At 45.1% G+C, this 13,469-nt stretch overlaps 1 protein-coding gene across 1 annotated transcript in view; it reads left to right on the forward strand.

Annotated features, from left to right (window-relative positions):
• Positions 1–13,469, forward strand: part of cdh24b (cadherin 24, type 2b) — a gene marked incomplete at both ends in the record, with an annotated part of 166,442 nt that overhangs the window by 19,501 nt on the left and 133,472 nt on the right.

A 13,469-nucleotide genomic window follows, 5' to 3' on the forward strand; every position in this document is an offset into this window, starting at 1 on the left:
CAGAGACATAAAAGCGTGGCGGCGCACAAACGACATGTGTATAAGTTTGTGTTTGCCATTTGTGTATAAGTACCACTTCCATGCATTCTGTATGAGTACATTATTACTTCTGTCGATGCACAGGCGCACAGATGAAAATGGTGTTGTACATTGATTTCACAGCTGTGTAGCACACATATGTTCCTTTATGTGCTGTATACTGCAACCTCTCCACACGCACACGCACACGCACGCACGCACGCACGCACGCACGCACGCACGCACGCACGCACGCACGCACGCACGCACACACACACACACACACACACACACACAAACTCACCACACCTGGGTCAAATGTTGTTTGCAAATAGCTGCTAGCGATGACTTGCGCCTCCTTGGAGGACCAGATGGCTTGGGTTTACTGCGTTGACGTATTGCTAGGACGTCAACCCAGGTAAAAGAACGCATGCACATTTCCCTTGTTTCAAGCACTTCTCCGTGTTTATCTGAACTCCGACGACCGCTCATTGAAGAGGAAAAGCCCCTCTCATACTGCCTGCCGCACAGTCCGCAGTGTCTAATGTAACCCATTTCTACACTCTGAGTTACAAACTGATAAAATAACACTGTGTGGCTGATGACAAAAAGAAAAAAAGCATTTAAGAGTCATTTTCGAAAAATGCCACTCGACGAGAACATTAACATGAGCGGGTGTACCCGGCACAGCCATCCCTCGAGCTGCGGGGAGGCACAATTGTCCCATGTGTCCTCAGAGCGCTGCCAAATGTTCCGCGGGCACAGGTCTGCCTACTAGTGCCATATTGCGAGAGGAGCGGGCAGGCAGACAGCACCGCCGCAGAGCTGCGTCTGGCCGGCTGCCCGCTGCCGACTTGTGCGAGTGTGAATTTCAGCGGTCTGTTGCGCGAGTAATGAACAATCAACAGATTTCGCACCTTCATATAACATCCTAATGTTATAGAGTAGGCGTGGGCCATCGCTGTAAAAAAGTGCATAATGTTCAATCTAGCGCGCGGGTCATTTAAAACCCATTTAGAACGGGTACACATTATAGTGTATCATTATTTTATGCTTTAACTATTGAAAAATAGCAGATATACAAGCTCACAACCGGCACTCGGTGCCGCGCTGTGAGCTTGTAGATCTGCTATTTTTTTTAAATCATGAAAATTTGAATTTGATCCGATTCTATAAGTGTCTTTTGAATCCTTTTAAGGTTTTTTTGAAAAACCTATCTTTCTATGTCAGCAATCTGGCCAGCCATCGTCAAAGAAAAGGTGCTTTTCACTTAAATGGAGCTCAGTTAGCCTGTTCTTGAGAGACTACTATGTCAGTGGTTCTCAAACCTTTTCATGTGAAGGACCCCCAAAATGATGTTTATTTGGCCACGGACCCCCATCTCAAAATCTTTGTTACAGACCTTAGCTTTAAAAATACATATATTTCAAGATTTGCACACATTTTCACGACTTTTTCAAAAATAGCAGATCTACAAGTTCGCAGCGAGGCACTCGGTGCCGCGCTGTGAGCTTGTATATCTGCTATTTTTCACTGGTTAAAGCATTCAATAATTCTTGGCCTAAATGGGTTAACAGCCCGTAACCTCGCACCGGGTGTGAGACCTTTCCCCTTTATGTTAGCGTATGCTTGTCGTCAGTTACGGACAAAATAACGTGCACTCAGCTCGCAACAGGTCCACAGCTTTGTTTCCTCTTCAAGGTAAACCTCAAGTTACGGGCTGTTAATTTTAGATATAGATTTGGATTGGCCTTCACTCGGTTGTTTGTGCCGGCAGCTATGAACTACAGTACCAGTTAAATAATGAAACCTAGTCATCCTTTTGCATAGTTATTATCATCACACAAAATGTGGGTCAAGTTAAGCGTGTTGAGCCAAGTGAATGTGTTTGTGAATGTGCGATTAAGTCAAATGATGTGTTAAGACATGATTAAACAGTGTTTAGCCATGTCTTTATATGAAAGTGAGTCAGTGTCTTCGTTTTGGCAGGAGATTATCATTATACTGTAGTTCAGGGGTTTTCAAAGTGGGTGACGGGGCACCCTGGGGTGCCACGACGGCAGTCCAGGGGTGCCCGCGAGATCATTTGATAATATTTGGAATTTATTTGGACACTTGAAGAAATATTTAGTATCATTTTAAACTTGAAGTACAAAGTTATTTTCAGTCAGTTCTAACCAAAATGGCTATTATCTCAACGTGTTTCTCGCAACATAATCACTAAAATATCGTCACTGTCAGGCAGAAACCTCTGTCGCACAAAACTAGTGAAAACAGCAGATCTACAAGCACATGATGCGAGGCGTTGTGTGCTTGTAGATCGGCTGTTTTCACTAGTTTAGTATATTTATAGATGATTTCATGAATTACATTTCATTATGGTAGATAATTACAAGGTCTCAGGCATTTTGCATATAGATCGATCAGAGACCCCGTTGGTGGCGATGGAAAACTCTTTAACGAGCAGAAGCAGGTGCTGTGCGGGGGTTGGTCATCTGCTTGCACTGTGCTGGGGTGAAAGATGGAGGGGTGAAAGAGAGAGGGATGGAGACAGAGTGAAAGAGAGAGGGATGGAGACAGAATGAGAGAGAGGTGTGTTGGTACACATGTGCCATTTCAAGTCAGGCTTTACTGCTCTTTTCAGAAAATTTCCTGCAAAAGCATTTTTTCCCCCCAGGTTTCTTTCCGTGTTTTGCCTTTCTTTTTTTTAAGATTTGTTTTTGGGGCTTTTATTGGATAGGACTAGCCTGACACTCAGCCTGAATTGACATTTCGTTTCACTCCATTATTCAGTCTGAGGTCGCTTCCCCCCAGGTGATTGCAGGGATGGGCGTTACCAAAAAAGGCAGTCTTCAGCGATTGGTTCAGTGTGGCTGGCTAGTGGCTAGCCTGTTGCTTGCTAGTGCTACTTGCTAACCAAAGAAACAGTCAGAATAGGAGCACTACGAACTAGTAATCAAACACAACATAACATGCCTGCTACTGTTGTTTCATAGCGAGATCGATACGATCGCATTTTACCGCAATTTACCGCATTTTACCGCGACGCGATGCGCGGTACGGTACTGCGGCGGCGCTGGTGTACTTGGAAACACACATGAGTTCTGGGAAATCCCCACCCCACGCTGATCACAAGACGCTGATTCACGACGCTGATTCGCCGTACAGATTTTCAACAGAGGCAGGCCTCTTCAATGAGAGCGATGCTAGACCTGAATCGCCAAAACAAAAAATTTAAAGGGGTGTGGCTAGCGATTCAGGGTCTGGAACTAGGCTAGGATAGGACAGTAGACTGACAGGAACGGGGGGGAGAGATGGGGAGTGACACGCGGCAGAGGCCGTCCTGATTGAGAATCGAACCGACGCCGCCGCCAGGCATCCATGCCTATAGTGGCGTTTCCATAAAGCCTCTTAATGCGCATTCAAATCTTTTTTATGGAAACACTTCAAAATGCGAATAAAATTTCATTATCCGCAAAAACTTTTATCCGCTTGGAGGAGGTGGATTTTGAGGCTTTATCGAATAAACTAAATGCACATTTGTGAATGGAAACGGGTCAGACAATAAATGCGAATACATTATGATGTTCTGGTCCATATCGTCCTCCTTGAACGCTTTCCCCCGACGCTTAATTAACGTCCATTAATAGCGTTAGCCCACAAAACAAACCGGTTGTTACACACGTAGTGACCCTTCATCATCACACGTGTTGCGTGAGCCAAATGTGCCCGATCTACAAGCTCACAGCAGCTCGCATCTGCACGTCTCTCGTCGGTCTGAAAAAATCAGCCCCATCCCAGCTCTGTGCACTGTGTGCAAGCCCGCGGGATCTCCCAAGAATCGCATTTCATCAGTTTAATGGAAACAGGCCAAATTCGCTTTGTCTTAATACGCATTTCTGATAAATCGCTTCCCTAATTCGAATACGTTTATGGAAACATGGCTTATGTGGCAATGCCTAATAGGTATGCGCCTGGACCAGTAGGCCAGCGAGCGCCCCTTGCCTTTCTATTTTTATTGAGAATGGAGCATTTTTTTGCAGAAACCCGCAAATGGCAAGAAACCACTCCATTCCCTTTGAAAAGCAGAATCCATCGTCATAGGTAGATTTAAACTTTCAAGTCAGAGAAGGTCATGAAAATAGCAAAAATAGTTGATCTACAAGCTCAATGTTCTGCCAATCCACTTGAAACCTACTGTCTTGCCAATGGCAGGACGTGTGAAATGTCACATCTGTATCTCTAAAGTAAATGTACCTTCATGGGTCCATTTGGTTACATTTGAACACTCAAGTCAAATGAACGCTCAGTATTTTACATAATACCGTAGGTGGGTAGGACTAGGAGATACAATACATCGTTGTCGGGCGGAAACCTCGTATCTCCAAGTTTCAAATTTGTACGTTCTTTCGCAAAGTAAGGCCCTGCTTCATCATACAAGGCCGTCGCACAAAAGTAGTGAAAACAGCCGATCTACAAGCACACAACGCCTCGCGGTGCGAGGCGTTGAGTGCTCGGTAGATCGGCTGTTTTCACTAGTTTAAATCGTTTTTTAAAATGATAAAAGCAAACGAATGGTTCTGGACATACAAGGTTTTCACCCGACAACGACGAACTGCCGGGGACCGAAGAGACCTCTTATCTGGGATCAATCAAGCTGTAATGCCAACAGTGAGCCATTGACATCCTGCGTGTTATCCTGTTACGTGGAGGCCACCCGTTACAGTGATTGCATTGGACTCGCTTGTTTTGCGAGGGCCTGAAGCTTCTAGGAGTCATCTCTGCTCTCTGTAGGGAGACCAAGGCAATCATGACGCCAACGGCTGCTCTCAAACTGCACTCATTCTATCACAATGCCTGGCTGATATTAGCGCCCCCGCCTGATGACTCATCTGTGTGTGTGTGTGTGTGTGTGTGTGTGTGTGTGTGTGTGTGTGTGTGTGTGTGTGTGTGTGTGTGTGTGTGTGTGTGTGTCTGTGTGTGTGTGTGTGTGTGTGTGTGTGTGTGTGTGTGTGTGTGTGTGTGTGTGTGTGTGTGAGTGTTAGTGCACGCACAAGCAAGCCTGAGATCACATACGCATGCATGCATGCTTTGCTTGTAGCCGTGGTTGTCTGTCTGGCATCTGGTATTTGGGTCTTTTGCCTGTGCGTGTGCGTGTCAGCGTGTGTGTGTGTGCGTGTGCGTGTGTGTGTGGTGGGGTGTCAGTATCAGTGCATATGTGTGCATGCTCGAAAACTCAAACGTTGTGTGTTTAACTGTGTGCACTCATGAATGTTCTGCTTTCCTCTGTAATTGACTATGTACTTGTTTGCGTGCGTGTGTGCATGCGTGCGTGTGTGCGTGTGTGTGTGCATGTGTGTGCGAGTGCGTACAAGTGCGTATACGTATATGCAATTGTGCACATGCATGCACGTGACTCGGACAGCATCAAAGGCAGCCACCCCGGCACTCCGCTCAATTACACAGCCAGGCTTTTAAAAAGACCCCCTCAGACCCAGCGCTGTCGCCTTCCAAGGTCAACAATGTTTATTCCTTTTTTACCAAGGAGAGAGGATTACGCTGAACCGATTGAACCAGGTACATTATAACCACTTTATGGGACCTGAGCGGATTGCGGCATCCACCATGTCTTTTCATGGTCGCTGGCCATTCACGCCGTGATTCCGGGGAAGTGATTCCCATGTAAGTAGGTTTGTTGCGTGCACAGGTTTTGGAATGCTGTCCGGGGATTTCTCGCATCCCCAAGGAAGCATGCGGCAGAGGGAAAGTAGGCTACGGAGCAGAAAGCAGTTGGGGGGGGGGGGGGGTTGTTTGCTTAGAAATAAATAAGAGGCAACTGTTGCTATTTCCAGTTACGTTGGCAGCTGACCTGTACTTTCCGTTGGGATTCATTACGAAAATGGCATTCAGCTATAGTTCCAAAAAACTAATGGGACAGCGTGTTTATTTTTTGATTATTTAGCTCTGTGATCTTTTCAGTTTGGACACAAATGCCTGTGAGTTCCTTAAAAAGATCTGCATTAAGGTATTTATTTTCACCCTTGTTAGACAGAACTTTTGAAGGGGAAGTGTAGCCTACGTACTTTGTGTACAGATGAACTCGACGTTTGAACGTTTAGTCAACAAAGGATCGCTTTTAGCGTCTTGTGAAATACTTTAAAGTGCAGCGTCTTCCTCTTGAAGTCGGCAAAACTTAAGACTGTGTTATACTTAGTTGTTGTTGTTGCGCACCGAAAATAGCTGATAAGTATAAATGAGGCTATATTTATGAATAGGCTGTAGATGTAGATTTCTTTTTAAACGGACTGACCTCATGCTTCCTTCACTGCATGAGGAGTCCAAGTTGCTTATTTCCACCCGACAGGGGGGGAATTCCCCGGTTTGGACGTTTAAGTGCGTGGAAGGAACACGTTATTCCAACCAATTCCTTTCCCTCCATCAGGCGCCCCGGCTGGCCAGGGGGAGGCATTATAGAGACCAGGATTACTGCATGTTTTTTGTGAGGGTATCTACCCTAGGAGACACGGGGAGAACATGCAAACTCCACACAGAAAGGCCCTTTCACCAACCCACCTAGGGTGTGGGCGCTGATGACACGGAGGAGGGAACACGCCCCCAGCGACCACAGCGTCCCCCAGCGGGAATCGAACCCAGGACCTTCTAGCTGTGAGGTGACAGCGCTACCAACTGCGCCACCGTGCCCCCATATTTCTCCCCTCTTTCTACATTTTAAATACCCTGGACTACATTATGCCCCATGGACTTCTTTAGCTAATTGTGAGCAGGTGAAAACATTTCTCCACTTCGTTAAGATTGATAATTAACACAGAGGGTGAATGTAAAAATTGCTTCAACGAGGGAGTCTTCATTTTTTTCTCATTCCATCTCGGCTCTTAATTAATCTGGTTGTGCGTTGAAACACAGTCGCTTAAATGCCTTTGAGTTAACAAGGGTGTAAGGGTAGCAAATCCTTGCCGTTTCATCTCTATGGAGCCAGGTGACTTATGGGATTATAACAACTCCCCAGTGAGTTTCCTGCTCGGCGAAATAGCGAGAGTAGCGCGGCTTCCAAATGACTTTCACGCGGCTGCGGGGGTCCGTGATGCAATCACACATTGTTGTTTTCAGGAAGTCACTTGGTGAAACACGTTTTTTCCCTGTGTTTACTGTATCTGAATAATTTACAGGCACAGTGAGGTCCACAGGAGAGTATTCTCCCGGGGAGACCATTGAAAACACAAGAGACCGCACAGCCTTGTGGGCGGTTTAAATCCTTTTGTAGTTGCACCCCGTCAATAAAGCCCCCCCCCCCTGAAACAAATCACAATTAACAGCATTTCCACATCATTGCACTTCATTCTCATTATATCCAGTCAATAGCCCAATGGGTTTAGAATTCTGAGATCTGGATAAAAAAAAGAGCAACATAGACCAGCGGGAAATCTCGCTCTTTCGACAACGCAACATTCCGACAACGGAGCGTCGGCAGGATAGCGCCTCACACCCCACAGAGGATTTAGGGTTAGGGTTTGGGTTAGGTTTGGTTGTCGAAAAGATGACATGTAGAAACAGCGAAACGCTCCATAGACCAGACCCGCTTTGTCAACGTACAAAAGGTGTCTGTGTAAATCAATGGTTCACAAAGTGGGGTCCGGGCAGTTCCCAGCCAAATATGGAACAGTTTAAACACTTTTATATTTCTGCTTTTCAAATATAGCCGATCTACAATCCCACAATGCGTCTTTGATATGAGTGGTAATATTATTACAGTCTGTGTACGGGCTCATACAGTAGGCTTGCAATTTGACCAAGAGATAGAAACGTGTTGCTAGCCAAATAGTATTGAAGCTCATCGCGTGTCCAAGAAGGCCTTTTCATCAGTCTACACACACTCACAAACAAGTGTTTTTATTCCATCATCAGCGGAAGCTTAAGACCCATGTTTTTATTTTTATTTCGTCTGAACCTTCAATACTCAGGCTCTCAGATATGTTCCTCTTGATGAAATGTTCGAGCGTTTGATCTGTGATTTGGCCCAATGAATATCTGACACGTTTGGGAAGCACCTCTCCTGTTAAGAAAATGCGGTTTAAAAATGAAACAGCCCGGCATGTTTTGGAGCATTTGGCATGCTCAGCGAGGGGAAAGAAGCCCATGTAGCGTTCCAGCTAGTGGCTATACCTCCTCCTCCTCAAAGAGGAGCTGGAGAAACGTTCCAGCTAGTGGCTATACCTCCTCCTCCTCAAAGAGGAGCTGGAGAAACGTTCCAGCTAGTGGCTATACCTCCTCCTCCTCCTCCTCCTCAAAGAGGAGCTGGAGAAAGCATCTGCAAGCTGTCTAAGGGTGAAACATTGATTCATTGCCCTCAACCAGTTGGCGCAGGCTTTTGTTAAACATGCTATCCTCCTCTCGCCCTTCTCTCTGTTTACTCTCGCTCTCAAATGCACACACACACACACACACACACACACACACACACACACACACACGCACACACACGCACACGCACACGCACACATACACACACACACAGTTTTGGCCTCAAAATATACTTCAAGTACCAAAAGTAAAAGTACAAACATTTTTGAAAATAGCAGATCTACAAGCTCACAACGCGTCGCATCCCGACACGTTGTGAGCTTGTAGATCAGCTATTTTCAAATAGCAAAGGTATGAAATAGGGATAAAGTGGATTATGTATGTTTTATAATATTATAATTGATATCTGCAAAGTAACTAGTAACTATATTTTTCAAATAACTTTAGTGGAGTAAAAGTGGATCTGAGATGTAGTGGAGTAGAAGTAAAAGTACTGAAAACGGGAAGTACTCAAATAAATTACAAATACCTAAAAACTGTACTTAAGTACACTACTTAAGTAAATGTACTTAGTTACTTTACACCACTGCACACGCACGCACACACACACACACACACACACACCCCTACCTACCCCACCCTGCGTGCACTGCGCGTCCTTTCTACTTTATATGTAGTTCTGGAATAGCCTTGGTGTGCCAAGTTGAGGCCGTGTAAAAAGACGGAAAACGCCAGCGGGGTCCATCGCTCTCCCTGAGGTTTGACTGATGGGGAGGAGAGAGATGGCCTGACAGGTGACCGCATGGGCTGAGACGATAACATCACTGTCTTTATGTGAACCAGGGAGATGAGATAGAAAGAGAGAGAGAGAGAGAGAGAGAGAGAGAGAGAGAGAGAGAGAGAGAGAGAGAGAGAGAGAGAGAGAGAGAGAGAGAAGGGGGGGGGGGTCAGTTCCAGTTCCAGGAGAGGCCCATCATAAATATTACTAATTCATTTCTCCAGAGAGGCCGGGGCTGTAACTGAGCGAATGAGAATAGGGAAGAGAGAGAGAGAGAGAGAGAGAGAGAGAGAGAGAGAGAGAGAGAGAGAGAGAGAGAGAGAGCAGAAGGGTTGTTAGGAAGTAAACATGCACACTATACAGTACTGTATGTAATATGTGAGTGAGTGGGTTTTTGTATATGTACGTTTAAGGCTGAGCAATACCGGTATCAAAAATGTATCGATATCGAGGTATCAACATGCAAGGTATGCATAACGACAATGATGGCTTGAAATTAGGTATTGGTGTCAAATTAATTAACGCAGTGTTTCTCAAACTTTCACATTTCAAGGTCTCTCCTTAACTCTGACAGTGTACAAATGGGTTCATTTGGTTCCATCGTTACACTGTCAGAGTTACAGACTTGTATGGGTCAATTTAGACACCTGATACACGTGTTATCATATCCTTGGGATGGGACTGTTATCAAAATTGTCATACCTTAGCCAAGGCTCAGTAGTCAGACTACCAACTACCAGCAGCTGGGTAGTCCCACTATCAGCCTTAATATCAGCCTTGGTCCTGTCATTGCAATGCGCATGCGCCAACACACGAGGGGAAAAAAGAAGTCACGCTGGGATTCGAGACTACAGGGTTGGGAATTCTATCCATGCGTTCTTACTGAGGACGCTACGGAGATGGATGCGCCGCTCCGAGATTTTTTTAGCATTAGGTTTAGCCATAGTTTTATTGAGGTTAAGGTTAGGGTTAGGGTTAGGGTTTAGGGTTAGGTTTAGGGTTAGGGTTAGGGTTAGGTTTAGGGTTAGGCATAGTATTTTTCACCGCCGCGTCGCGCTCCGTTACCGAGTCATGTATAAAAGCAAGCAAAAAAAAAAAAGTCCGCCAGCTGCCTGGTTAGCTCAGTCGGTAGCGTCGGGGACTGGTAATCCGACGGCCGGGGTTCGATTCTCACTGACGGAGCGACCAGTATACTGTTCCTGTGAACGTGCGTTGGCGCATGCGCATTGCAATGACAAGTCTATGGGCGATAACACGGATCTACCAGCTGCTGGTAGTTGGTAGTCCGACTACTGAGCCTTGGCCAAGGCATGACGGGTGATAACAGACCCATCCAAGGGGAGGATAACACAGGAATCGGCTGATTTAGACCTCCCTAAAGGAACCCACAGAGTCCCTGGAATCCACTTAGAGAACCACTGAATGAACAGACACACGTATGCATGCACGCAGCACATGCAACAAAGCAGTCATACATTAAAAACTGTATAAAGCAATTGTTTTTTACTAATATCGTGAGTAATATCGATATCGAGGTATACAACAACATTATTGAATATCAAAGGTTTTCCTAATATCGCACATTCTCAGCGTTATACTTTGCCAAGCGTGAATGGAGTTCCAGCGACAGCAATTCTCTGACAGAGAAGAAAAGAGAGATGGGAGACTCCTTAACACATGGGAAGCCAAGGTTTATAACATTTCTAGCTGTTGCTGCTGCCGTCGTTCACTTACGCTTTAATTTTGAAGAGCCTCGGAAGCTTCGTGCCTGTGCACGTGAGTGTCCACTGATGATTGAGGAGGATAATCCATTTGTTTACAAACGCTCGCGAAACTAAAATCCAAACCGGGGCAGACCATCGCAGTAAAGTGTCGCCGTGAAAACAATCAGATCTCTGCTTCCCTGGCGTTGTTTTCATCTCATTCATAGATAAAGCCCTTCTTATGTTTCAAAGTAGAATGTAAAGCAATGTAAACTGCCTCCGCATTTTCTCCCCCTGTCTCCCTGCCTGCAGCTGCGGGGTGACGTAATGGACTCGGGTCATTCAGAGGGCAGCTGCAGGCACGTACAGTTAACTCTTCGTTGCCTCGTCTGTCAACGAGATAACTCCTTTTGGCAGGGGGACACCTACAGTAGTGGCCTTAACTCGTCACTGAACGAGTTTGGCTCCCAAGTTGTTAAGAGAGCTGAGATAAAGACAACTTTATCGCACCTCAGAGTAGTGACAGAGAGAGAGAGAGAGAGAGAGAGAGAGAGAGAGAGAGAGAGAGTGAGCAGTCACATCGATGCACATGAAGCACTCAAGGTGACAAATGTACAAGAAAAGCAGTGAGAGATAGAGAGAAATAGAGAGAGAGAGAGAATGGGAGCGAGGGAGAGAGTGCATTCTAGGGAGGTGGGTGGGGGGTAATCATGGCAATGATTATTACCCTATTTGAGAGAGAGAGAGAGAGAGAGGAGGAAATGAGGAAGGCAACAAAGAGGGCAGAATGGGTGAAGTCTATGGAGAGATTGGGGTTGCATAACAGCTTAACGTGTGTGTGTGTGTGTGTGTGTGTGTGCGTGCGTGCGTGCGTGTGCGTGTGTGTGTGCGTGTGCACACTGTTTTTATCAACAAAAGCACCACCTCTTCTCTTCACATTACACTTGTCTGTCACATTAAGGAACATACGTGCACGCACGCACGTGCACGCACACATACACTCACACGCACGCACGCATGCACACGCACACACAGCTGGCATTTCATCAGGCTGAGAAGAGGGGACAGTTTGATGAAGAGGTGACTGGGTGTCACCTCATCTGCCTTCAGGGCCAACCACACACACACACACACACACACACACACACACACACACACACACACACACACACACACACACACGGGCACACACACGTGCGTGTGTGTGCCCCTGTGCCCTGTGCCCTGTGTCCTCTCTCACCCCCCCCCCCCCCCCCCAATCTGCTCTTCTATTTAAAACACCTGACATAAGTGTGTCTGTACTGAGACATCACACCCACCTGATGACATTCATATTAACTAACATTTACCACGCTCGCTGGCACACATGACTTCCCTTATCTCGTATAATAACACTCGTTGACATTTCACAGAGTGGATCATACCAACGGGTCTCGGTCATATACTCCTGTTTAATTATTAATTCTGTGTGTTAATATATCGTCGTTGTCGGGTGGAAAACTTGTATGTCCAAGACCTTTCGTTTTGTTTTCATTGTTTTAAAATTGAACTAAACTAGTGAAAACAGCAGATCTACAAGCACACAACGCCTCGCACCGCGAGGCATTGTGTGCTTGTAGATCGGCTGTCTTCACTACTTTTGTGCGACAGCCTTGTATGGTGAAGCAGGGCTTTACTTGGTGAAAAAAACGTACAAACTTGAAACTTGGAGATACAAGGTTTCTGCCCGACAGTGACGAAATGAAATTGAAGTATGACATCAGTAGACCTACAGCGCGTGAGAAAAGACTACTCTTGCCCTTTTTCTTTCAATGTGTTGCTATTATGTCAAATTGCACTCGATTGTGGGACTGCCAATTATTAATGTGGAAAAGGCAGAAAATATTAAAGAGAATTATAGATATGCACCAATTTCACATTGTTCCGCTGTCAAGGCTGGCATCATTTCATTATTCTCTTTGACTGCCTTTTACAGTATTTGTAATGCTATTGAATTTGAACAAAACATTTAAGCATGGGTCAAACGTTTATAGACTAGCTGTTCGATAGGTCACCAGCAGTGGTGTAAAGTAACTAAGTATACTGTACATTTACTTAAGAACTGTACTTAAGTACAATTTTGAGGTATTTGTACTTTACTTGAGTACTTCTATTTCCAATACTTACTTCTACTCCACTACATCTCGGATCCAAATATTGTACTTTTATTCCACTACATTTATTTGAACACTTTAGTTACTAGTTACTTTTCAGATACAAATTATAATAAAACATACATGAACCACTTTAGCCCTATTTTATACCTTGGCTATTTGAAAATAGCCGGTTGTGAGCTTGTAGATCTGCTATTTTCAAACATTTTGTACTTTTACTTTTGGTACTTTAAGTACATTTTGATGCCAATATTTTCGTACTTTTACTCAAGTACATTTTGAATTCTGGACTTTTACTTGTATCAGATTATTTCTACATTGCAGTTACTTAAGTATAAAATGTAAGTACTTTTTCCACCACTGCCAGTAATGACTGTACTATAGCAACGGCCATACCATCACCAGCATGATTAGCTTAATGTGCAACATTGTTTTCTCATTCAACAGTAAACAAACCGACATTGAGTGTACTGTACTGTACTGTAAGTGTATACAGTA

The sequence above is a fragment of the Nannobrachium achirus genome (genome assembly GCF_963921795.1).
Source record: "Nannobrachium achirus genome assembly, chromosome: 5".
Lineage (NCBI taxonomy): Eukaryota > Metazoa > Chordata > Actinopteri > Myctophiformes > Myctophidae > Nannobrachium > Nannobrachium achirus.